The sequence below is a fragment of the Pseudochaenichthys georgianus genome, chromosome 22 (genome assembly GCF_902827115.2).
Source record: "Pseudochaenichthys georgianus chromosome 22, fPseGeo1.2, whole genome shotgun sequence".
NCBI classification, from domain to species: domain Eukaryota; kingdom Metazoa; phylum Chordata; class Actinopteri; order Perciformes; family Channichthyidae; genus Pseudochaenichthys; species Pseudochaenichthys georgianus.
The window spans coordinates 13,948,586-13,971,093 of NC_047524.1; the positions used below are offsets into that span (position 1 = coordinate 13,948,586).

At 42.3% G+C, this 22,508-nt stretch overlaps 1 long non-coding RNA gene across 2 annotated transcripts in view; it reads right to left on the reverse strand.

The window, feature by feature from the left end:
• The window catches only part of LOC117467424 (uncharacterized), a 144,137-nt gene that overhangs the window by 10,093 nt on the left and 111,536 nt on the right, over positions 1–22,508 (reverse strand). The window contains exon 1 of one of the 2 annotated variants that reach the window (XR_004554390.2): positions 4,240–4,463. The exons of the other annotated variant lie outside the window; for it this stretch is intronic. This is a non-coding gene — a long non-coding RNA (uncharacterized lncRNA). Of the gene's footprint in view, positions 1–4,239; positions 4,464–22,508 lie in introns of those variants that run through there. 2 annotated transcript variants of the gene reach the window in all.

Here is a 22,508-nt window from a genome sequence, read left to right on the forward strand (position 1 = left end):
ATTATGTGAAAGCATGCATAAAACTATACATCTTCAGATGTTGTACATACACACTAATAATACAACGTTATTATGGCTGTGTGTACCTTGTGTACACCTCCTAGTGGTTAAAGCACGTTATTGAATTATTGTTTTTATGTGTTATATTTGATTAAAAAATATTAAGAGTACATACTTTCATAGGAGGAAAGTATAAATATAGAAATATAGAATATAAAAAATCAAGAAGATACTATAAGTGATCTCTATAATAAAACAGTTTAGTGCAGGATGTACAAAGATATTAATAGGAAGAGGTGCAAAACAGAAAAACGAATTAACCTTTATTTAAACATTAAATAACAGATTAAGGTCTTCTTTTAAATAAGAAAACAACTTTGGGGGAATCTATCTACAGATAAATATTAAGCCTGACAAAGTACTTAACGTCTAATATATTGCTTTCCTGCAATGTTAACTATCTTGAAGCACTTATTTGAACTGATATTATACATATGAATTATACTCTTATGTATGTAGATATAATAAGAAATGTGCAGAATATGACAGTTTAATGGTGGAGGTACACACATATTGATAGATGTCTTGTAATGCACTGTTGAGGAACCTGTGATCCAAGTTTTTAATTCATTGCATAACTACACCGTAGTTGTGTATGATATGTCAATAAACCTTTGAAAATCTTGAAAGGGATGTGCAAAATAGCCATAATATACAGTCTTTAATTAACTATTAGTAGAGAATAACGAGTAATGAAAATACTTTATTACTTGTTTCCATTAATGTCAATTGCAGATACATGTTTAGTCTTTTCAAGCACCAACTATCAAATATCTCTCCTGATTGTTGGCACTTGACAATCACCTTACCTGAATTTTACTCAGGTGTAACTAAAGTCTGATTTAAGGGTTGTTTATATTTCACATAATTAATCAGAATCTGCAAAGTAACTCAAATAAATGCAGTGGAGTAAAAATACCAGGTTAACCTCTGAATTGTAGTGGAGTAGAATTACAAAGTAGCAATGAGCTGTCATGTGGGTATATATTAATGCTGCGCATTATGGACACAAGCGATTTTCACCCATTTATTAATTATATGTTTTACATTTGATAACACCAATGTGTTTAATACTGGCAACTTCTAATTGTGAGAAAAACGAAAACGTTCAGTAGAGACGTCCCATAGAACATTTTGCGAAACACAATAGCCAGCATGTGTAGTTCTGGGGGGGCGTTCGATTCCAGTTTTGGATAGTCTGGCGTGGTTTCGTTCCATTTCACACAGCTGTTTGACGCTCTGCGTAACCTTACGGGGACTGTAGTCCTAAACGATAGCTGGGGATTATGGGTGGGTAGTGTAGTGTCTTCGGCCATCCTAAACTCAGAAATGTTGACAATCGCAATGATGCTCGAAATGTCCCTTATAGGCCTACGTCTGTTTCCGGTTATTTTTATTTTGAAATTCAGTTCCTGACGGACACCAAAAAAGCCCGAGATTATGGAATTAAACCAATAAATAAAAGCAAGGATAATTGTGTGTTATTGGTGAGTAAATAACAGTGTGTTATTTTGAAAAGAATAACAAATTAGAAGGAAAAAATATTTAAAAATACAGATTTCAGTATCCTGAGGCTCTGAGCCCCATTTATTTTCCTCACAGACGGCAACAAAAGTCCGAAATTATACGATTTAAAATAAAAGCAATAATTGTGGCTTGATATTGAGTAAGAACATGTTTTATGAACCACACAGCTTCCAGTCTTCCACGACCCGACCGGAGAAAAAGACGTGCTGCAGGCAGTAGAAATACATTGCTTTTAAAATCGTGCTGTGCAACACGAAAAAAAGGGGCAAATCGTGTTGGTGAACACGAATCAATAGATTAAAAATCGTGTTGGTGAACACGAAATGCCGTGAGACTGGGTTGACACAATAGTACTAGTAAACGTAAAAAGTAACACGAAAAAGTCAGAACATATTTTGTGTTCAAGAGATATCTAGCTAAATTAGCATGCTAACTGACTTGCCCATCTTGTTTCTATACAGGTACTCTCTGTGAGTAACTGTAGCGCTGGTCTGACATCAGTACAGAGGGAGAAGAGGTAAATCTGCCTCATAACTAAGTCAAACTTTACTAAGAAGATTATAAATTGTAAGATGACATCCAGTAATGCATCAGTAATGCTGTAACGTTGAGAGTTCAGTTTGGCATTGCAGGTCCTGGTTTTATAGGGCCTATGGATTGTAAATCGTATGCCAAAGAACGTGTAGAGGTACGCATAATTTGCATGCATGTGTGTGTGTGTGCACAGATTTGCATGTGAATCTGAGAGATGCCCCTGGTTGCAGTAGAGTACGCATCTCAGGCAATCCATAATAGATGATGAAATTTGGCAAGCCGTCCAGCCTTATGGTCCTTTCCTCCTCCTGCAGCTGCTTGTTTTCCCAGAACTCATCTGTGCTGCTGACCAAGAGTTGTGTGCGTATGCAAGAGAGAGAGACGGAGAGAATTAAAGAGAGAGAGAGAGAGAGTGTGTCTCATAAGTGTCCGTATGTCACTGTCTTTGCCCACAAGCACTCCATGAGCATCTTTCCATTCCTCAATATGTCAGACTTGAATATGAAAACGGGCAACTTTTTCATCACTCAACCACCATGTGCACATATGGCTACAATGCTGATAGAGAATGTCAAAATTGAGTGGAAAGGCCAAGGAGCAGTGAAAAAGCGACAAAGCACGCCAGTCCATAAATCTAAGCCACACTGTGGTGACAGACACAGATCACGGTCCAATTTCAGAGTTATCAGAACAATATTAAACCTTGGTCATGATACAGATGTCATTTCACCACAGCTCTAAATGGATTAGATTGTATGACATGGTGTATCAAAATGTAAAATCTATGTAAAAGGCATTAATTATTTGAAACTTGGACTTTTTTCAAGGTTTGCCATTAAAACCGACTTACCGTTGCCATACTCAACTTAATAATAATAATTCCTTACATTTATTATAGCGCTTTTTCAATGACTCAAAGCGCTTTACATATACACACATTACACATATATCATACATGCAATGGTCAGATACTGTGGACAATACCCACAGGAGCAAGTTCAGGTGAAGTGTCTTGCCCAAGGACACACCGGCTTTACAGACGCAGCAGCGGCGGGTTTCACCCCTTGATCTGATGATCATTGCACAGCGCACTGTGCCACACCGTCCATCTTCACGCCGTCCATCTTCACACGCGCTTTTACAAGTACACATTGGTATTATACATGTACTGTGGACAATACCCACAGGAGCAAATCCAGGTGAAGTGTCTTGCCCAAGGACACAACGGCCTGACGCAGTGGCGGCAGGAGCGGGTTTCGAACTGGAGTTCCCCAGCACCCCCCTTGATCTGATGATCGGATGCACAGACCACTGCACCACCCGTCCCGTCAACTTGAGTATAATAGTGTGAGATTTTGGTAACCCCTGCTTTTTTGCTAAGAACGAGGTAAGACAATTGATCCAACTCCTATATCTGAACATAAAAATGAGGCTACCGCCAGTACGGATAAGCTAGTCTAGCACAAAAAAAGTAAACAGGGATAATAGCTAGCCTGAATGTAGGCAGATGTAGTTAAATCCACATTCCAACACATTGTGGTTGTGGTTTGGCCTGTATTTTATCGGCCAAACTATATTTTAACAAGCCACAATAATTTCCTGAGACTACAGGAAGCTACTACCGGATCTCAGCAATCATCACAAAACTTTCAAAATAAGACCAAAGTTATAATAAATAAATGATGGTCCTTTAAGTGATATTAATGATCTAGCCCACAGGTTCAAGGAGTGGGTAAGCCTGTGTCTGCTCCAGAGTGGGTTAGGAGGGTCAGTGATGTATTGTTGTAATTTATGGAACACTATCCGCTGTTTCAGTGGCCTCGGGCCTTCTGGATAAATTGTTTCAAAGTCATTGACCCGCAAAGTTCTAAGTTTCTCCCTCTCTAGCGCACTTGCATCCATACAAACAGCGGTGAGTAGAGTGCCATGATTGATGGGATAGGCTGGGCAGGTAAGGTGGGATGCCTGAGCGCAGGCTGTACAGCAGCTGTTTTCTCCAAGCTCGAGGAGAGCCGAGACAGAGAAAGAGTGTGTGAAAGTGAGAGAGAAAGAATGAGAGAGGTCGAACAGAAAGGGAAGGGAGGGCAGAAGGAGTGCGAAGAGAAAAAGCAAGTCTACCTTCCTCTTGCCCTTCAGGCAGACCAGGTGTCTGTAGCTCCATGCTGAGTCGTAGCAGAACCTGGCACGGCTGCTCTCAAACAGGTCCTCCTCATCGTTCTCTGCTTCCCCAAGGATAACCGCAATTAACACACAGACAGACGTATACAGAGCGCACACTGTATACGAAGAATGCCGAAAATGACAATGCCCCAAGCAACAACACATGGAAAGAAAAGAGAGGATTGGAGACAGAGAAAGAAACAAAAAGAGAGAGAGAGAGTGCGAGAGAGAGAGAGAGAGAGAGAGAGAGAGAGAGAGAGAGAGAGAGAGAGAGAGAGAGAGAGAGAGAGAGAGAGAGAGAGACGAGGAAGCCAGCGAGGCTCAGCAGAGAGCTTGTTTTATAAAGGTGCAGGTGCAGGATTTGAGTGACTGCCAGGTTGCACGCTCCTTTTGGTTCCATATTATCGTTGTCAGCTTTTTACCTCCCCTCTCCTCACCTGCACTGCTCCATTCCTCACCGTGTTCTGCTGCTCGCTCATTTTCAAGTGCTCCCCTCTCACCCAGACTCTACAGAAAACACAGCGGTAAAAGAAAGTTTGGCAGAAACTTTCTGCCTTGCAGCGATGCTTTCTCAATTCTGGAAATACTTTTGAAGCTCTGGACGGACAACTAACAAGCTACCATCAAATCAGAGTTTACAGCAACATACTTTTTAGTACAACCCTGTATATTTGACATCATGTCACTTATTTCTATCTGTGTTTTTCATGCCTTTAATATTTGTATAGGAGTCATTCGACAGGATTATCTATTGCATTTCGAGTGAAATTTCATTTAGTTGGGCAACTCACAAGAAAGATTTTAAAAGAATATCCAAAATCAGATCAGCAGAGGATGAGATATCCTAATATGTCAAGCACCCAAAACATTTGATTATCCCCATGCCTGACACATTTCAACAATATCTTTTATTTGTATTTTCTAAAGACTTGGCTGATTTCCTCAGAAAAGACAAGCTCCTCCAGAGCTACTAGATTATCATTACATTGTATTCACAATGTGAGTAGGATTCCAGATGACTTGCAAAATGAGATATGATAAGCTAATATTATGATATATGATCAGTTTTTAAGTTGATTTGGGGAAAAGAGAGAAAGTATCTTATTGGGCTCATGTTGTTGGACACCTGGTGAATGGATATCAAATATTCTTTCTTTAACTTGTTTTTTTTTGGTTTTCCTCAACTTCTAAGAGACATATTTTGTCCTCTATCTGCTAAAATGCTCCACTTTGTTCACTGGCTCATGCTAACTTTGGACAGCTGAAAACAGCGTCGATGAGAGTGATGGCATCTAAGCACTTTATGAACAACTGATTTTGTTTTGTTTTTCTTGTGTAGCATGAAGGGACTGTGATTTGGTATCCAACCTTGCAGTGTGAAATGATATAAGTTAACCGTGCTGTATAAACAGCTGAGAAATAGTACAAAGTTACGTAAAAGTAAAACTGCAGAGTCAGGTGGATGTTTGTTCATCAACATTACCTACCCTCGTCACAGACAAATTGTTAATGCTAATGTAAAAAAAAAAGATCAAAACTGCTTTCATTTCATTTCATATTGAGACCAACCGTTCCAATGCAAAAATGCATGGTGATAAATCTTAAGAACAAGGCTGTTTATACAAAAAATAATTACACAACACCTGTTTGCACCCTCGCTGAAGAATAGCTGCCAGTACAGAGACACCTCACACTGGCCAAGTCACACTGAATAGGTCTGTGTGAGTTGTTGTGTGTGTGTGAGTTTGTGTGTGTTATACACCTCTCTTCCCCAGATTCCACATCTCTGCAAAAGCTGCTATTAGAACTTCAATACTTATCTGCATAATGAAGCTTTCATCTCATCATTTTATCACAGTTGTTTACATGTCGATCCAGATGTTTGCTTTCATACTAAGAGCTATTTTGTATCCGTAAGACATGAAAACAATTATCATAATCAATGTTGTTATTCGTATGGATTGTAATTTGCATGCAAATAAATAATTTAGTTAGACATGGAAAGTGGACAGGATTTTTCTTTTTCTTTAATTCATGCCTGATAAGTAACTGGAATCACATACTGTAATAATAATCAGATCTCTACCTAGATATGCATCGATAAAGTAGAGGTAGAAATATTCATTTATGTTTTTATAAATGTATTATTCCTTACTGATGAAAAGTATTCCTCTATGAGCTACGAGGCCATGCTTGACGGAAGATGAGCTTGGAGAGCAAAAAGTTTCACAAATGGCCAAATGTCACTAATTAGTTTGAACTGTGCATTTTTGATGAAGCCAGTGGTGTGTTGGGGTGGTGCTGTTGGCAGGGGGCAGCGGGAAGAGGGGGAATTGGTGGGCTGTGCCTCAAAATGTAAATTAAACAAAAGGCGGGAGTTCACATGACAGCTTTGGAGGGGCAGGGCTGGAGCCTTCTGATTTTCTGTGTGAGAAGGAGAACAAGTGGAGCACAGTGCACCAAACATTGGCACATGGCAAACAGCTCGGAGGCAGCGGAAGCAAAATAACTTCTGTTCTAGGGAACAACAAAGGAGGTACAAACAGCGTGGCCCACAACTTTTTGGTCCTTATTATTCTGTGATTTCGTAATCAAGAGGATAGGATCTGATCTACAAACCATGGACAGCTGGTTCATTTCCACCGCCGGGCCTTGTGGGAGATGTAGTTTCTTCTCTCAACGACATATGCAAATCCCAACTGTCCCTCCCCTCTCTCTCCGTAATTGCCGACTTTTCAGCAACAGAAGGAGGCCCATTTGTGTGCGTGTGTGTTAGAGGGAGAGTGTGTCTGTGTGTGCAGCCTATGCTCTCGTCAGGGTCCAGCCTTATTTCAAGGGATAAATAAAATATGTAGAGTTCTTCTAAAAGGAACCCGGCAGAAGGTAGACACAGACATGCATGAAGCGGAGGGATACTTCAGAGAATCTTGGCCGCAGCATCGCTTCTCCATTTGGGTTTCAAAAGGTTCAAACACACTGCATTGTGGGCCGCAGATTGTGTTGCCTCGGCGTCTCTCAAGTGACATGTAAAAAGCCGGCCCCCCAATCTGCCTGACAGATTTGTGCAGGCAGCCCCTGAAAGCTGTGTCAGGGAGAGACAGGTGGGGACGGACAGACAGACAGACTGAAGGACGAGTGCCACTCAGCACCCCTCAGCTGTCACAGAGAACAGGAAGTGGAGCTAACTTTCCTTGTGACAAGCTGCGGCAGACAACAAACAAAACTTTGCCAAACTAAGGAACAGTCTGAGCTTCACAGGTTGACTGTGGCGTGCTACACCTGTCTGTAGCTCCTGGAAGCTCCATAGGGCAGGGAACAGACCTGCTGATGATACACCCAGACAGCCTGCATCAGGGTAAATTATGGTAATGGCATGCAGTCATCTGCCTGGTGCCATTTGACTCGACAAAAACACTTAAACACTCCATCTATTTCTCTAAGTGGGAAGCAGAGAGGCCATCTTGGATGGGTGGGCCTGTGGGTTTTTTGACAGGAACAGAGGAGAAGAAACCTAGTGACGCTACAGTGACATCCCACAGTCTGTTCAACACAGAGGCAGGCGGACATGCCTCCTCAAAACCTGCCAGCATAAATGAATGTGTTGATATATATTTATTATGAGGGTACTGACATGAAAGGATGTTTACTTGGAGCATGATAAAAAAAGAAGGCTTTTCAAATATTTGTAGCATGATACATTTTAGTCCCTCTCATTTGAAGCTAACATTGTCTTTTACAAACTTTTTGGTCTTAAAAACGTAATTCTATATTGTTGACTGTCAAACATGAGATGCAGTAATCTAAGCCTAAAGATAAGCACACAATCCCCAAAATGTTACTAGTTGAACAACTACGTCTACCCGGGGACAAGTAGATTGCGCTGAATTTCCTATTTCTTAATTGGTTGCTTGAAGTAAGAGAGCTTTTATGGTGTCAATAGCGACATTTTTTGTAACTTTGAACCAAGCTAGTTAGCTATTTCCGACTGCTTCCAGTATTTAACACCATACTAACTTAGGACGTAAGATTTAGGAGCTATCAGTCCTCTTACTAACTCTTTGGGAGAAAGTGAATAAGCCTATTTCTCAACATGCACACTCAAAAAAATCCTTCCCTTGGTGAATACCATTAGACATGCTTTTAGCCTGATCACATTAGGGTGGTTAAGGGCCACGATGTAATGACTGTTCAATCAAATCAATGCTCCCATTCAAACCTGGAATCAATAGCAATATGTTCTCATTACGAAATGTATCTTCTTGCCCTGCTGAGCAGCTGCTCTCCCTCTGGGAGCTTTCTCTCCTCTGTATATATTTGTCCCTCTATCTCATTCTCTCTCTCGTCTGAAATTCTAGACAGGGATATCTCAATGTCAGACAGACAGAATCGATACAAAACATGTCAGAGGCAGGACTCTCCTCTCTGAGTGTGGTGTCAGACTCTATATAAAGAATCTGATTCAGTAAAATGACGGGCACAATCAGACTGCTCAATTCCCGGACCTCACAAGATACGCTGTTAGGGTTAGGGTTACAATCCAACAAAATGGGTTCATTTGGAAATCTAGGTAAGTTAGTACCACTTAAAGTAACAGTAAAACATTACAAATACAAGTAAGGGAGACTAACAATATTTACAGTTTTATGATCGGTTTATTAATCATTTGATATTGATCAGTTACCCTATTTTCTCAAGATCCAACCCTGATGAAAAGCACCTCATCATCACAATGCCTAAAAAACCTATTGTCCCTTAAAGGGCCCTATAACATACAGACATTGCATGATACTTGATGTTTTTCACATTTAGTTCATATTACCCTAAACAACATAGAGTGCCACAGTGACGCGTCCTAAAACCCGGAAGTAAGTTAGCATTTTACCACTTCCGGTTCCTTCGACAAAAACCAATGCAATTTCTCCATAGGATTTTGAAAAATAGCTCGAAATAAGAGACAGATCACGTTTTGTTCAGCCAGATAATATCCACATGTCTGCCCTACTTTTATAATTTTATAATCATAAATCTAATCGATAGATTTATGATCGTTAGATTTATGACCTTATTTCGAGCTATTTTCCAAAATCCTATGGAGAAATTGCATTGGTTTTTGTCGAAGGAACCGGAAGGAGTTTACTTCCGGGTTTTTGGACGCGTCACTGTGGCACATTTGTGCTAGAAAATGTAAAATAAAGGTGAGGTTGGAGGACTTCCTTCATCTGTTCTGTTAATATTTTAATAGTTAATATTTTTCAGAAAGCAGCAGTTGGTAACCGACATTTGTTCTGGAACAAATGGGCTCATACTAATACTAATTTTAAAGAAGACAGATGGACAGGGCAAACAGCACTGAGCAACCGGCAGCAACACATCAGAATTACATTGCAGAGAAACCACCTGGCTTCCTTATATAAACATATATGCATATACATGTACATTTATAAATGTCCCTCTATGCTGGATTATGAGAAGAGAAATAGAGAATATGTTTCTTGTGCAAGATGAGGTTTAGAGGAAGTATGGCACAGCTACTCACATGCACAACAGTTTTTAAAGGAATAAAGCTACACTAAGTCCATGGAAGGTAATAGAGACTACATTGGGGAGACAGAGCAGGAGGTGGAGACAGAGAAAGAACATCAGGCCATGGCTGGGGTCTGAGGCTCAATGTGGAGATAAATGTCACTTCTAACCCTCCGTTGGCCTATAGCGCCGAAATGGAGCGACCGCTCTCCTCTTATCATCAGCTGCACACACATACACGCTGCCTTCTCTCTCTCGCTCTAGAACAATTAGCTTTATGGTGGCTCAGAGCCTTCGAAATGTCATTCTGCCAGGTAAACTAGCTATTATATCATAAAGGCTGCAGCTGAGTCAATTATACAGCATAGGGAAGAGGTCTAAAGTGCAGGAGAGGAAGAGGAGGGCCCAAGAACCAGGGCAATGAATTCATGAGTTCATCAAAGCAGAGGGCAGAGAGGTCAGTGGTGAGAGAGGGAAGAGAGAGAGAGAGAGCTTCACTCCGGTAGATTGTCAATGGTATGCTAATATGACATTTACATCGTGGAGAACACATCACCAAATCAAATAAGAAACCATTTGGTTAAAAGGCTCCATGTGAGTGTTTTCCTCTTGATTCAGTTTCTGTAATGTAAATTAAGATGTTAAAATCAAAATCATTTTCTGTTTTATTTATAGTGCAGGTAAGAAACTCGTAAACAAACTCATTGTCTACCCTTTTATTGTCTGTCCTCACGATCCTTCTCAGATTTATACTGATATTTTGGTGCCTTTCAAGGGTTTGCTTTGTGCTTTAGGCAGATCTTTCCTTTCCCATCCTAAATGTGTTTTATTTGTAAGAAACGACTGTGTGTGAAACTGTATATGAAAAAATAAGAATATGTACAATGTTCAAATAAATGTTTATATTCACAAGTAAAGTAATGCCTGTAAAAGTACTCGTGATGTAAGCCCAATGCATACTGATTGCTTATATCTTCCATTATTGGCTCATTAATATTTATGCAATAATGGGTAAGCAGCGATTTAATGTTGCAGCTGGTGTACACTGCTGGGTAGTTTAACCTATAACTAACAATAAATAATAGACAGCATATGTTTTATTCTGTGTTACTACTAAGTATAGCGGTCAAATACATTAGGTTAATTGTAAAGTATTAGTAGTACAAATTAGATTGCTCAATAATTTCAGGTACCTCAAAATTGACTGTTATTTTGTATATATTGATTGTTGTGTTTTTATTTAGGTCTTAATGTGTGCACATGTAAAAATGTGTCTTTGACTGTCTATATACATATTTGCACACATATTTTTATATATACATTGTTTTTATATTCGGGATTGTGGGAAACAGTATTTCGATCCTTCTGTCTGTACAAACAAACTGGAAGATTGACATTAAAGTTGACTTTTGACTGATGTAGTGAATTTGCATCTATCAGAGGATCTAGAGGCATCGTAGAGAGTAAAGGAGGAGGATAGACAGGGAGAACCAAAAAAACCATGAGGCAACTTTGTTTTCTAAAAGCAGGCTTGTCACAGACACTGTCCTCTCTGCAGAGTGACCAGATGGAGCTTGATGCTCAGGGCACACAAAGGTGGCCCCCGGGGGCCACCCATCCTCGCCCCTTCACCCCTCCTCACCCCTAAACTGGGGCTTTGGATGGGCAGAGGGACCAGTTCGCTGCCTCTTGCCTGCTGTGGAGGCCACTCTCCCCCCTCCGTCCACCCCTTCCCTCCTGCAGCGGACAGTGCCCAAATGCCAGCACGTCCCACCTGGGCCTAGCCAAGCCTGTCCCTATTGTCGGGGGGCAGGCGTGACACGCAGCGCCCAGAGCACTCACCCCTGACAGGAACACAATGGCCCAAGGACTGGCTGGCTGACTGGGCTAGGTACAGATAATACTGTTAATCGTGCAGAGTGGCAAACAGCTTCCCAGAACAATGAGAAACCGGCAGAGCGGTGATTGGAAAATATCTCCCACCACTACCACACCATCCCCACACAGACATACATGAACATACGCACATACACTCACATAGATGTGTACAAGAACATGCCCACGCATGCATGCGCACAGACTTTAACATGGAACATTTCATTTGAGCTTGTAGCTACCTCTGAGCTCCTACCAGCCCAAGGTGTTCCAGTCTGATAGAGATGAGAAGAAAAGGACATTCCTACGTTTAATTCACACAGACGAGTGTAAATCACAAGAAATCCTCCAGCCTTTTCTTTCTTATAATCTAAGTTGGGGAACAATGAACGCACATTGCTCTGAATCCTGAATTTGTATCCTTTGCCTTTTTCTAATCTGTCTGGCTCATGAAATATATATACACAAATATCTTGTAAGAGAAGATACACTTCTTTAAACATTTCAAAACTATAATTAATAAGCGATGGGTGGGTCTCCCACTGAAGACATGTAACACACCCTCCGCTTTGCTTCCTGTGCGAGGCCAGCGAAAGTAAACAGTGCCACTAGATACAGTGTGACTGGTGATGTAGACAAACTATGTGCTGCTGATAACATTCCAAATAACTGATACAAAACTGAAAATGAATTAAAAAAAGTTGACTGCTTATCAGTATTGCTAACAATAACTGCTCTATAGCAACATTTTAGACCAGATTTCGCTTTCGGAGATTGAGTGCCAAGAAGAAAGTCTGGTGATGTAATGTAGAATGAGGGCATTAGGTGAATAGACAGCATGTAACTGTGTGTGTGCTAAGCAGTGAGGCCTATTCTTCAAAAATAAAAATAAAGTGTTGCTCTCTTCTAGCAAGCACGCTGCGATATGCGCAGGAAAATCAAATTATAACCAGTGTGATCGAGTCTCCTCTCTAGCTTACATTCCCCCGGTTCTTCCAAGATTCCCAAGTTTAGCAGAAGCTTTTAGAAACAAGATTTGAATTCAAGTATCTGAAAGGTGGTTAAACTAAACTAGAGTGATATTGATTCAAATTCAGCATGTTCAAATGTGTGTTTCCAAGCCCACTCTTCATACATTTACCACATATCCTCAGCAAGTTTCTGTTCAATTAAACAGGATTTCTTTTTCTGTATTTCTAAAGTTTTCATTGAGACTCGTTTCCATACAGTCAGGCTGTAGTAGGCAATTACTGCTTCTAGCTCCTCAGATGTCGTCAGATTGAGTGGCAGCCTCCCAGGCTCGCTTACATCTGCGGTGTGAGGGGTATGTGTCACAAACAGTCACACGTCCCAGAAATCCACTCTGTTTATCACCTGCTGACATTCATATTCATGTCACTATGCCTCTCTGGCCTGAGACAGATTTAGTTAGTTAACTGACCAGCTTTATTCCGGCTAAAAGCTACTGAAAAGATCCGGCAGCTTGAACCAGAAATGTCCTGAAAGTGATCTTCATCTCATCTTCAAGAGGCTTTTTCTCTGGAGGGGTATTAACACATCTAACGCCAGGGTAGAGGTGCATCAGAGAAGATGTTTGTATTCATGAATATAAAAACAAAGTAGAATTTTACATTAAACAAAATGTTCTTATGAAACGAAATTCCTGTCAGCAAGGCACTTGATTTAACCCAAACGTGTAATGCAGTGATCACAGGCAGGAATGGAACATCAAAAAATAATAGTATGTGCTGTACTGCATGTGAAAATATATTATATCATTCTCCTCAATTTGTATTTGTTTTTATTTAATGTGATTAAGACCAACTTATTCTGCTTCCATGCATGCAAGTTAACCTTCCTGATGTGATTTGGCCCAATGTCTGTGTGTGCGCTCACTCATGTGTCTGCGTAGGTGTGTGTGTGTGCCTCTTCCCTGTTTGGCTCAGATGTTGGCAGCCCTGCGTACTCTGTCATGCATACGGAAACATGCAGGAGTGGGCCTGGAATCAAGGTCAGGCCTGGAAAACAATGTAGCTACACTCCTAAGACCTGACTGAGTTTGGCATTGTGCTGCCAGTCCCCCGAGGCCACCACCACGACTCACCCAGCGTGCTCCTCCAGACCAACCTGTAATGAGCTGCTGGAAGACAGTCCTACTTAGGGACGGCGTTTAAAGGCTCTTGGCAGGCCAGATTTGTTGAAGAGACTACATGGGCTTTTGGCACCAACATAAGGCCTACTTCAACCTCCCATAGATTCAATGTTACTAAGCAGGAGCCTTGAGTCCTGACAGAAAGGACTCAGTCAGTCAAAACAAGGGACGTTTCTCTTGTGGTAAAGACAATGAATCCAGAAAGACATTCATATTCAATGAAATCAATATTATTGTGATGTGAAAAACAACACATCAACCACTGCAACATCCCAATCATCCAATGGCACATTTCACTTCTACAGAATGTCAAGAGGCAAGATGGCACAGGCTGGAAGTACAAAGACATGGAGATCAGAGAGCCCCCATACCACTTTTGTGCTGACCTTAAAAGGAGCTGCGCACTGTGCAAACATCTGGTCCATCAGCTGGATCCTATGCATCAGCGGGCACAGGGACACACTGGGACAGGTTGGCGGCTGCCTTTGACAGCAACAGTTAATTTCCAACATAATCAATTTATGTGCAGCTCCATAATAACCATCTGTGTTCTGCACGAGGAGGACAGTCCTGAGGAACAGAACAGCGCTTGCTGCTCCTCCTCTCCATGAGCTACGCCAGCAGCAATAGGGAGGAGAAGGAAGTGGAGGAGGCAGGAGAAAGGGAGAAGAGAAGTTAAGGCTGAGGGATGAGAGCGGAAGGGAGGAGGAAGAGGGAAAAGTGTGAAAGGGATGATTATAATGAGGATGATGGTAGGAAGAGAAGAAGTACATCAGTAGTGATGATCCTTTGAAGTACAAATCGAGGAAAGACTGAATGAATAGATGAGAAGTCAAAAAAGTGAGCATAAAGTGGGTGATAAGTAGGACGTAGAGGACAGGTGATGACATTAGATAACCTTTTAAAACATAGTCAAGAACAAGGACATTTGGTCAAAGTCATAAAGTTAAGGAAATACATTTCTAGAAATTATTCATTTCTATAATAAGACACACATACATGTAATAAACTGGTTCCCGTCTACATTTCCCTGCTTTAAATGTGGTTTTCCTACAAGGTTAGCTTCCTTGGCACTTGAAGCCCACGGCATCCTCATCCACCTCCAATGTCAGAATTTGCCAGGGAAGGTGTCACTCAGGCGATTACTGAATCACCTTAGTGAGCCAATTACACTGTGTGCTGTCAAAGCCAATAGCAAACATTGCCTCACACACAGGCACCCACAGCTTGGCTAGTGTGGAACAAAACATGAAAACGGAATTAAGCTCCAGTGACCCCTCACCCCACTACATGTAATTTTCATAAGAGTAATCAGCATAATGTGCTAGCTTCTGCAGATAACTTCTGAGTTGCCTTGACCTTAAAATAAGCGTTTTTGTGAGGAGGCGAACATCCATATTGCATTTGAACAAGTATACTGCTAGAAAATGTGGGTATACAAAATTCCAGAATAGAAATATGTATAACTGTTATAATCATCCTGCTGTATTTGTATGGAAACATGTCGGCAACTTGCTTTTCCTGGCTAAACTTAATAAGGATGAAAAATGTTTCTCTACTAAGTGAATATCTTTTATCAACCGGTATTCTGCTGCAGACTGAACGCCAAACCATAACATGGTTTTAGTTTTGGTGAGAATGGAAATGAGCGTAGATTCCTGGGGATTAATGGCTGTCAACACAATTTCACCTTCTCTTTTTTCTCTGGCATCCTCCCTGATGCCACCTCCTCCTTTCCAATTGTTTCAGTCTGAGCAAAAAAAGGAAGCTGCATACAGAGAGAAAGCACACAGACACACAATGGTGTTCAAACATCACAAGCCAATTGACATCACATCCACCTGCCAGGGAGAGCCTCAGGTGTGTGATCCTGCCTGAAATATATATTTGTACACACCACTACTGCCGAATCCAATCTACTGGTAGACCTCAATACAGTCCATCCAACCTGTCATGCATTATACATGTGCTGTGTGAATGTCCATGTGTCCCTGTACATCCTCGGCCGTCCTAATTGACATGCAGCGGGCCCTAGCAGCTGTGAAGCTTTCTGTGCATGCATGTGTGTGTGTGTGTGTGTGTGTGTGTGTGTGTGCGTGCGTGCGTGCGTGTGTGTGTGTGTGTGTGTGTGTGTGTGTGTGTGTGTGTGTGTGTGTGTGTGTGTGTGTGTGTGTGTGTGTGTGTGTGTGTGTGTGTGTGTGTGTGTGTGTGTGTGTGTGTGTGTGTGTGTGTGTGTGTGTGTGTGTGTGTGTGTGTGTGTGTGTGTGTGTGTGTGTGTGTGTGTGTGTGTGTGTGTGTGTGTGTGTGTGTGTGTGTGTGTGTGTGTGTGTGTGTGGCTCTCAGTAAAGCCTGTGCATCCTCTAGGCCACCTGGACATAATGGCCTTCAGCTGCCACCATCACCAGCAACACAAGCAGCAGCAAGAGCAGAGCTTTACTCATCTCTTTCACATCATGCACGGACATATTTGTCTATTGCAAAATAGACAATGTATACACACGTAAAGTCACAATAATACATATGTTGGGCACAAACACACACATGGCTTTAAAAAGAATAATATTCTGTGAATAAAAAGGCATCTTCGCCAAAGATTTCACAGTTCTCTATGATACACTGCGTAATATCAACATTAAAGGTTAGTTGTTTGATGCTAACACTGTGTGTGCATGTATCACTGGTTTAGATGTTGCTCTGCTTTAAACTGTAGGTTTCATGTGAAGGCCTCGATGCTAAAGACATGGATATGTTCTCTGCAGATCTGTCTTTTGTTCGCAATGTATGTGTGCATGTGAGTGGGGGTGCTTTTTTCGATCTTTCCTTTTACTTCATCTCCTAGATTCTATTTTTTTTTTCTCCCTTTCCTATATCAGAAGCCTTTGATTCTGTCCTGCTTCTCAATTCTTCATGGAACTCCAGCATTTCAAAGAGTTCTTCTTCTCTCCCCTCCTCCTTCCCAGGCGGAATGCTGGCCAAGTCTGGGAGAGGGACTGCCCATCAGAGGTTGGCTGCTATCAGCAGGGGGCCGCATGTCTCCAATTCAGGTCAGCCTTGGCTACAGACGGGGACTTTAAAGCAAGCCACAACGCGTCCTGTGATCCCAGTAAGCACGCTTGTTAGTGGAATTGATAACGGACCCATACACCTGGGTCCTCTGAAGTTGGCATGGCATTTTAAAGGGGAAGACAGGGAGCCAGGGCAGCCAGATACCGCATGCAAACGTGTCGAACCAAGGAAGGGAGGGTTCGGGGGGGGAAAGGTCTTTTTGGCATGTGACGAAACAGAATATGTTTGGGGGAGCGACCTAGAACATTGTGGAATTATGTACAAATACAGGGCATATGGCATGCAATCACTTCTGAGAATCCTAAATATGTGTTGGCTCTATCATTTTACCCCCTGTCATTCTCTTGCACAAAGTTTGAGCACTGTGTACAAAAAACAATGAATCGATATGAATTCTATAAATTGCATTTCTACACTGACATGATGAAATGGTGTGCCTGTATTTTTGTGTTTGAGATACAGCGGTGCAGCTGATGCAGTATGTCCCAGCATTTCCCTTTCCAAACCCAGGCGCCATGCTCAGATGCCACATTTATGATAATCAGAGTATAATTCATTTATTGGGTCTACCTTTGCCATGTGTTGACCCCACGGCCATGTTGCCAGCTCACATCTGGCTGCATGGTGCCGCGCTCAGTCCTGGATGGGATTTGCCCCTGGTGATGGGGCATCTGGGAGGCCAGATGAAGCTGAGGCTTGATGAGTGCTTTGTTTATTATGGATATGGGGCTTTATGGAGACATTGACAGCTGCACATTGACAGTCTCCTGAGCAGGAGGCCTACTTCAGCAGTTGTGCTCTCTCTCTGTTGTCGAGAACAGAGAACAAACACAGAGCTCTGAATATTAGCTATTGTTAGCTAAATCAAAACTTACTTTAAAACTGTTTATTTGAGAGATTAAATGTCAAATTGAAGCCATCAGGCCACCCATACAAGATGAATATTTTTAGTAATTGCATCACCTAACATCAGGCACTAATGCACAAATGTAGTGCTGCTCTCTAAAGTCTGCATGGATAAGATGCACCCACAAGGATGAAAACATGTTTCTAAATTATACCATCAGTCAGAACTGAACTGAATGAACCTATCAGCACAGGGGTTGTATGCCCCGACACTCGTAAGTGAGTTTTAGGTGGAAGCGGTGGATGGAGAGTACGTGAATGAAAAAGATCATCCACCGACACGAGACATGTAGCTACAGACCAGGCAAGCCAAGCTGACGTTCTCCAACCTTCCCTCCTGCCCGCCATTTGTGAAGGATTTGGGGATTTCATAATTTCCTGTTCTTTCTGAAAGGGGGATGGCAGCACCTGGTCCACACAGCTGTACTTCATTTAGAGAGCAATTTGAAAAGAGCGAGGGGGAGAGGAGAGGAACGGAGCAGCCTTGTCATTAAGGGCTCCAGAATGGCCTCCATTTGTTAGACACATGGCACAGAGTTAATGCTGCTGAATGGGGAATAGGCGCTGTTGATGCTGTCACAAATTTCTCATAAGTGCTACGACATCTGAAAAAGCCACTCCAAGAGTAGTAGGGGGGGGGGGGAGAGAAATTCAAATGTTTCTTATCAAAGAGGTTTTTTTGTAGGTAATTGACAGCTGCGGCTAGGATGTAAGCATGTGTTTCTGTCTGCGAAGATGGATATTCTATTTTTATACCATTTCATCTTTCACACACCTTGAAGTTTGTTGTGTGTGCAGGTGATGGAAGTGCTGGAGTTTGTATCGGTGACTTGACAATGAGAGTAATATTAGCAGATTGTTGGTAAACTAAGGTGATGCAAAGGTTTGTTGTGCGGATGCGCAGCTGCCTCGCCTCTTCAGAGTTGATCTAATTGATGTTGACGTGCACATGTGCAGGGCAGGAAAAAAAAGTGAGGCGGGATCAAAGGCAAACGCTTTATTGCCACATCACAGGCCCCTGCTGCATTTTGAATTCTACCAATCTGTCCAAACAGTCAGATAGAATCCTGCGATGAAGAGATGTGCTTCTCTCTCTCTTGATGCCCCCTCCCTTCCTCATCTTGCTCTCTCTCTCACTCTCTGCCTCTCTCCATCTCTGCCTCTCTCCTTTAGAGTAAATCTCAAGTGGTAATAAGTGATGCAAGAGCCACGAGGCCAGTATGAAAACACTGATCCACAAAGGTAAAAACAACTTCCACAACAACTTGTCAGGGACTTGACAGATGTTGAAGAACTCAAACAGAAGAAGATTCATTTAAATGTAGGGAGCTACAGAAACTGACACAGATACAATGCTTTACTGCTCATTGCAGGATATGGGCCTCTTGTAGATTAATTGGACAAATGTGAGCTTATCTCCAATAGCTTTGTTTTGTTTGTTCATTTAGTAAGGGACCAGTAAAAATGCTGGATGTAACTACTTTGAGGTTGCACAGTGGCTACTGTTTGATGTTACTTATATTTGTGGCAAAATGAACATAAGAAGGAATGCTATACAAGCTATGTTTTTCATTCTGATGGACAGTGCAACACGACTAATATGATAGTATCCTCCATTTTGGACTGTAGTTTAAACTAAAAGCACCACATACATGTATTCACAACAAATACAGTCATCACGGTACCCGATTGAAATGGACTCAATGTGGTATATACATGTGTTCCCATGTGGCTGCATCCTAAACTTGAAGAATCATTATAGACCTGTATTCAAATGTGTCTTTAAATCTAGGTTACATTTAAGCAAAAGTAGAATAGCCCACACAACAGAACCTCTCTTGGTTTCACACCTCACAAACACAAAATAATGCACACAGCTGTCTTTTTCAGTGGTTAGCCATCTTGACTGCTCAGTGAGCAGGGCCTGCGCTCTGTGCTCATTGTTAATGGGATGTTAGTGTGTGGCTCTGAAAGTGTGTTCCTATGTCTGTGGGCAGAGTGCAATAACAGAACACAGTTGGACTAACCATGCTGAGCGCAAAATGAGAGCAACAATGAGGGGATGAGGAACATACAGGCACATACACACACACACACACTTACACAAAAACACACACGCACCTGCCAGGTGTGTGAGGAGGCTGTGGGATATGGTGCCGGGCTCCCACCACAGACCAATCTCAGAGAGCTGTGCTTCACAAATGAGTCAGAATCAAATCCTGGTAACAAGGACACCAGTCGAGAATATCTCCACTGAGCCCATCCATCCACTGCCAAAAATGCATATTGTATAACACACCTCTCACTGTATGCCTATTCCAACATTCACACTGACATAACAATGATGGATTCCTCAGCAAGAACTGGAAGTAGGTGGCATCCTTTCCAACCAACCAACAACTTGATGAGATCTGTATGAAAACTTGTGAGTGGGCTCTGCTGTTTGTCAAGTGTGCCTTTGGCAGGGCAGTGGTCGTGGAGATGGCGGTGGGTGTTGGTGGTGAGGATGGAGGGGGTCAGGGGGGCTCTTGGCTGCTCTCCTCCCTCCTGTCAGCCCCCTCTCTCGGCCAGGCAGGCAGGCTGTGTTGGGCGGCCCGGCTCCTCGGTAGCAGATGCGAGCCCTCATGTCAGAGGCAGGCAGTGGCCCGACGGAGTGCCGCTCGTGCTCATACCTCATTGAGCCATCTCCCCTAGCAGATGGCGCGCTGCTGCGGGCGCTCCTCTCCCCGATAATTACCAGGCCTCGCCACAGATGGAAATGTCAGTCAGCCTCACAGGTCCTGGTTCCTGCCACTGCCTCCGTCCGCGGCCCCTCTACCTAGGCCGGGCGCTGCCAACACTCACCATGTGTTCTGTGACTGCTGACTAGGCAGGCAACAAAAGAGAAATCCGCCCACATGAATATTCATGCAGGGATGTTAGATGGTTAGACCAGACTGGGCACCAGCAAATAGTTGGCCAGGTGCAGGTTGTGACACCGATTTCCAACCTCTTTTTGTCTTCCACTTCTATACCGTGTTCACGTTTCATGACACGGTGCAGTGAAGGGTGCTTTGATCAATCTTGTGCACATCGGAGAAGGAAAGGTGACAATATGCCTACTGCTTTTTACAGTTGTGGAATGACATATTTAGGAGATTAGGATAACTGTGTTTGCAAAATGGATTAATTCTAGCAGATGCCAGGACTAACCCCCACTTATCTGTGATAAGGTGACCAGATGTCTCAGCTTGGCAAAGGCAACGCTCTTCGAGTTTTATTACTCGGCGCCAAAGCATCCCCCGAGAAATGTCTCTGTGCATTCACAGATAATCTACCTTCGCAGAGAACAAGGCGACAGGGTTTTGCCTCTTTGTGTATTTGTCCATGTAAGAATCTATTTGGACGTGTTGCCGGTTGTAGGAAGCTCAAGAAGATTAAACTAAAGTAAATACCTTGGTGCCTAAGTGCCAGCAAGGCAAGGGAAAAGCGACAGAGAAAACAAGTAGCGGCTTACTGGAAATATCACTTTGGCGTATGTATCTTATAATGATGTTTCCCAATGGAAAACAGCAAAGAAATCATTTTCAGACATCTTAAATGAGCTCTGGTCCATTTGTTTCTCAATAGGACTCATTTACTCTTATTTTGCATCTGTGCGCAAGTGAGAGAGACAGAGAGAGCGAGAGGGGGGGGGGGGGTACTCACTTACTGTACACTAAAAAACATCCTGCCTCTAAAATATCATGAAATATGACATTACATTGAGATATGCTGGTTCAATGTCAAAAGAAAAATACAGCTCTGATTGGCTCTCATAAAGAATTTCAACTGGGAGTGCTTAAAATCCACGATCACTGATTGCAAGCGATCACTGTAATTGCATGTCATAGTCAAACAATAACCTTTTTATCACCCATATGTAATTTTATGCACTGAGATAGTACTTCCACTGCTCTTCAGTCTATGGTGCACTGTCTCACCTAACCACAATGCTGTGCAGGTCACATACAAACTGTCAGTGGTTAACTGAAGTAGAGAAATTAGTCATAGTGAGGATGCCTATAGGATGATGCGGGCAGTGATGTCTTGCTGTTTGCAGAGCAGCACTGCTGACGGTTGGGAGTCCCAGCCGCAGAGCCCACTGTGCAGGTGCTGAGGAGGCCATGCTGTTGCAGAGCATAAAGCATAACAGCTTCAGACGCGGATGAATAAAGTCACATCATCACAACACATTTTTTCCTGTGGTTATTGTTATTGATTACATTCATGACACAAGTAAATAATTGAAAGGAAACATCGTGGCCAAGAGAGAACGGACATTGACTGAGGTCCAGCTAGCTATAACTAGCCACAGAAAAGCTAGCCTTAGCTAAAACTCCTTCTTAGATTTTTCTTGTGAATTAAAGATACATTCTGATCCCCCAACATCTAAGTAAGTTTATTACGTTTGTAGCTGAATAAGCAATAGCTTAATGTTATTCAAACTAGGCCTGCACAAAGGTATCTAACTTGCCCAGAGTAAAGTAACCATTAGCATAATCTCTAAATCCTGGTTAGTTGTCGTAAAACACACACACTTCCAATTTAAAAACATCATGTACAATTTGTGTCAGAAAGCCAACCCTTTTATATCAACTTCACTGTTTGAGCAGTTGCTGTCTTCAGGATTTCTGGCAAACTGCTAAAAATGGCCTTGAACATCAACCAGACTCTGGCGTCCGTG